The sequence below is a fragment of the Elaeis guineensis genome, chromosome 6 (assembly GCF_000442705.2).
Source record: "Elaeis guineensis isolate ETL-2024a chromosome 6, EG11, whole genome shotgun sequence".
Classification (NCBI taxonomy): domain Eukaryota; kingdom Viridiplantae; phylum Streptophyta; class Magnoliopsida; order Arecales; family Arecaceae; genus Elaeis; species Elaeis guineensis.
In genome coordinates this window covers 10534006-10539075 of record NC_025998.2, presented here as the reverse complement: position 1 = coordinate 10539075, position 5070 = coordinate 10534006, and the positions used below count along the sequence as shown (strand labels likewise).

At 38.0% G+C, this 5070-nt stretch overlaps 1 non-coding gene across 1 annotated transcript; it reads right to left on the bottom strand.

The window, feature by feature from the left end:
- Positions 1–621: 621 nt before the first annotated feature.
- Positions 622–4036, bottom strand: LOC105047388 (uncharacterized). Its single transcript, XR_012142021.1, has 7 exons — positions 3952–4036; positions 3312–3784; positions 3002–3078; positions 2750–2810; positions 2068–2269; positions 1516–1963; positions 622–1365 (listed from the first exon to the last, which is right to left on the bottom strand). It is a non-coding gene; the product is annotated as an uncharacterized protein (transcript).
- Between the last annotated feature and the right edge of the window lie 1034 nt (positions 4037–5070).

Sequence of the window (5070 nt, the reverse complement as noted above, 5' to 3'; positions counted from 1 at the left end):
TTGATTATAAAGTATATAATAAATAAATTTTGGCTTTCTTTCTGATGATGACATTATTAGTACTTCTACATCATATCGATTATTTGATATTTAGATAATTTGGAAATGAAAATTTTTATTATAATATCTTCTTCAGGTAATGCTGAAGAGGAAGGAAAGCGTGCTGAAGGTTATGAAGCAAAACCAAGTACGAAGATCATTGAACTATAAAGGTAACTGACTGCAAAGAAATTATATAACGATTGCTATTCCAAAAAATTCACAATCATTTGTCCCTTGGACAAGTAGGGAAAAAGGGAGAGCATATGGTATGTAAAAAAGCAAAATTAGAACAAGTTTTGGAGAACTTTTTGGAATCATCAAGTTTTTTATTCTGCTAAAACAAAAAAACTAGAAGTGTTTGAACCAGAAAAGCCCTACTATTGGCCATATTTGTTTCGTTTTGAATCCATCGAGGCAAAATTATTTTTCTTTTCGAAGCACAAGTTAAATCTTTCACGTATTGTCATTTGGTTGAACTGAAAACTAATAACTTCATCGCTTCAAAACTGATATAGAGTATTGAATGCAGAAGACAATAGATGTCTGCTTCACATATCAAAACTGCGAGGCCTCCTCTAGTTTGCAAAAATTAAGACCCCAGATCCACTACATTCTTGTAAAATACCTTGCAGCTGATATGTTGCCCCTCTTGAGTTTTTTCTTTTTTTTTTTTTCAAAAAAAATAAATAAAAAATAAAAACAAAAACACAACATAGATGATGAAAAGTTGAGATTGTCTCACTATCTGTATAAAAGGTGGTTTCCCAACAATTCCGAGGACAAAAACTTGTTAACATATTATTATAGTAATACTCCGGTGTAAGACTAGGCTACTAATCATTATGGCACAAGAGGTACGAAAGGAGTCGTTGGGCTAAATCTTTATTCATGAGCAGAGTACTATATGCTACTCTAAAGGCTCTGAGATGAGTACTTGAAAGATCTCACTCCAATGCCCTGATCAGCATGGTCAGATCTTAAGTACTCTCCCCCGCACGGCCGAGCACCCTACTTGCTGCTTTCTGTTGGGAAGAACTGGATTTCGGTTTTTGCAGCATCTTTTTCCACCTTGAAGGACTCTACCTGGTTCTCAGACATTGGATGAGCGAGGGACAGTGAGAGAAAGTTATCCACCTTTCCAGCCTCAAGACCCTTTCTGCCACCGGCTCCATCGTGTGAATTATTCAAGCTTAGCTGCAAGTTGGGGGTCCAATCTCTCTCTCTTGCTACAATCAATTTCTTCATGTCAGCAGTTGGAGTCTCACTTTTTTCAATTATGTCTTCAAATTTGAATTTAGACTGATAAGCTGGATTCTTCTGTAACTGTTAATCCAACAAGATCATATATCAACTTTAGAATCTGATCGATCAGTTATATTTGTAATGAAGAAAGTTATATTAAACCCTACTTCCTCCCTCCCCAGTACCACAATATAGTCAAAATAGTTGCCAAGTGGTCCAGAGATTAATTACCTTAAGCCAATGTGGGGTCTCAAAATGAGGCTTGATGCTATCACTGATGACTGTAGGTTCACGCGAGTTAGGCTCAATTTGATTAGTTTTGCTCTCACAGTAGTCGACAAAGGAGGTGCTGCTGGTATTCCGCTTTAAAGTAGAATTGCTGGGAACAAGCCTGGAGTTCCTGCCGATCCAATCGTAGCTTCCAATGACGCCCCTTGTGTTTGTTCCTTGACTCATAGCCATATCGCTTGAACGCCACCTTCTCTCCCAAAGAAATTGGTGTGTAGCTCTGGCATTCAAATTTCCAGTGATTGCATCCCTCACATCAAATAAATGGGATGTTGACGGCTGCCCATCTTTCCGCAAGTTTAGATCATGAAGCAAACCTCTCGCCTGTCCTTGATCATGAATTGGATTAATTCTTGATGTCATTTGCTGGTTAAAAGCCCAGTCTTGGTGCCTACTAAGATGGCCAGGAGAAGAGGAAAATAGTTAGAACTTAGAGTTTATGAACGTACGTAGAGCTGAACTCCAAGAGATTGTTTGATTGGTCGATTTTCTTACCCAGAATTGAAGTTCTTGAGATCATTACTCTGTTGGGCCTGTGATCGTTGCAAAAGATGGCAGCACCTGTATTCCTCCAGATCATTCCTCTGGGAGAAGGGGCCTCCACTCTCCATTCTGAGGGGCTGACTTGAAAAGATTCTTTGGTAAAATAAATTGGAAATGTGGTCTCTTGGCCGATTAGCATCCGCCAATGATATCACTGTGGCAAAAGGTGGCAACACGAAGTTCTATGAGATTTTTCTTGAAACTTTCCCCATCGTAAGACATATGAATTAGTTGATGCAAACCCACACTCATCTGCGAATAGTTAAATTTAGGATGTATTAATTAGGAGTTTTCTCTAGATATATTTCTATCTGTCAAGATTTGTAAGAAACATTTACCATTTTCTTCAGCATCTTCAAAAGCTAAAGTTAGCATCAAAGTTTATGATTATTCTGGATAAGCGAAGATGTTATTCAAACCAAAAGGGATCATATAATTAATTAGTACTCCAAGGTAGCAGTAGGAAGATCGATTTACGCTAAGCATTTAGTTGAGGCTACCATCGACCCGACTCAATCATTACTGCATGACAACAATGATTGTATAAAATTTGACATCACGATCAACTTCTCCTTTACCCTTCAAAAAATTCATGTATTATAAAAGAAAAAACAGCCAAGAATGGCAATCAAACCTGATGAGGGGAAGACGTTCCTTCCTCGCTTCGAATTATCTAGCTTTTTGCTTCGGTACATCTGATCCACAATAAAAATGCTAGTAATGATCAAAAAGGAGCAAAAAAAATGGACACGTGAGTGGAAAGAGTCCATACATGAGATGGGAATCAGGACCATCTCTTGCATGTAGCTTTAAAAGAGGACAAGAAGAAAAAAGGAGAAAGTTTTAGGATTGGTCTTCAGTTTCCCTTTTCGCCCTCTTTTATTACCTGCAAGTGACTCTTTACATGAGCAATACTCAGCCCCCTCACATTCATCGTCTGAAGAACCAACTTTGGAGTTGCTCCTACGCCATCCATATCATTAAAAAAAAACAAAAAAGGAAACATAGTTAATTACCATGAACAGTCTATATTGGAAAAAAATAAAACTAACAAGAAAAATACTTCTTTTGAATTGAACATCCATGATTTGTTCTTCGACTTTTTTTTCTCATAATTAAAAGAACAACAATGATAGGTTTGAATCAGGATGATCAGAGATCTGAAGGACATATGCAAGGGAGAAGGTCTTAATTACTTTCTTGACCACCTAATCTCTCAACAGCGTTCAAAAAGCAAAGTGGAGATCAGGAGTCCACCGCAGCCTTGGCATTTTGGATCTACGGTACTTCCTCACGGTGGTCGTCCACTCCTCGCTCCCCTCGATTGCGTTGCCGCCGTCGTTCTTGCTGCAGTTGTTATTCGTGCTGCTGCTATCACTGGAGCTCCGACCGCCCTCGGTCTCTGTGGTTCTCTCCCCATTTTCAAGACCGTTCTCTTCCTTCTCTCCTCTCCCATTTTCTGCCACTTCCTCGTTGAGGTCAAATGTTGGTTGCGGTCTCTTATTCTCCGTTGGTTGATTTATCCCCACCCTACTTTCTTCATCGTCATGGATCTCCACCACCTCCTTCCCCCTGTCTCCTCCCATCTTCATCTCCTCACCCTCTACCTTTATTATCCTTCCGATCGTCTGATGGATGTGGAAGGAAGAGATGAAGGTGAGAGAGAAGACTGTGAAGAGAGAGAAAACGGAATCGTTATTATTGTACTAATCAAGGGTGGAAGTGGTGGTGCAAGTATAAAGAATGCTAATACTAGTGATAAGAATAATAATAAAAGAAAAAAAAAACTGCAGGGAACGATAAAATTATGGTGAGAAAACAACAAGTATTCCTTACATTAGTAATCTCTCTCTCTCTCTCTCTCTCTCTCTCTCTCTCTCTCTGTGGGAGAAAAGAACAGTGAGTTGGGAAGGGAGGGAAGGGGTTAAATAGTTCTAGGGAGGAGAATGGCTACCTGTCCATATTTATATCCACGGTAAATGTTGCAAGCTCCAGCATATCTATGCACGGGTGGTTCCACTACCCTCCTTTTTACTCAGCTTATGCTGTATTTAGGTTTAATAACTTATATCATGCAGTCTGCTACGGTTAAAAAAAATAAAAATATATGTATCAACTTAAAATTCAATTCGATGATAAATAAGATCCTATACCCAAGCTTCTTTTGTAATGTTGACTACTGTAAAGATATAAATTGCATTTTATATGCTGCTGCTCATGTATGAGACTACAGCATTGACGCTGTAATGCTATTTGCTTGTACCGGACATCGTGGGGAAAACTAATTTCAGCATCATAATGCTTTAAAATAAATTCAGTTTTTTATAAATTAATTGATAAGAAGATAAAGCGAGAATGAATCTTCAAATATTTGTAGAATATTTGCAATAATCTCCTACGGTACAGCATGGTGTATGTATGAAATTCCTGCATTTACGATATTAGCAAAGATAAACTAATTAAACTGTTTTTATATCACTTGCTTCTTAATCATAAAGTTTTGAACGATCTAATAGTGTTGATTGACAGTCATATATCACATAATTATGGTGATATAAATGGTCGTTCCTTTAGTTTCTGTGCAGACCACCCAATTATTAGTTTTTGGAATAAGATGATTAATTATACTATTGCCAATATTCTTCACCTAGACAAACAAAACTAGCCATAACATTGATCACTTTAGTTACCATTCACATATCAAGAAAATACAAGTTAAGATAGGAATTTGTAGATATACCTTCTTCTTCTACTACTACATACTTTTTGGAGAACAATGTTGACATATATTACAAAACGGTGTATCCTAATTGCACCATACACTGCGTGACACATTCTAATGCAGATAAGAAGCTTCGAGTTACGTCACCCCACTCGTATCCCCACCAAGATTTTCTTGCCAACGTGGCATGAGGCGGTTGATCGGATTTTCAAATGGTTGTGCAGCTCACACGA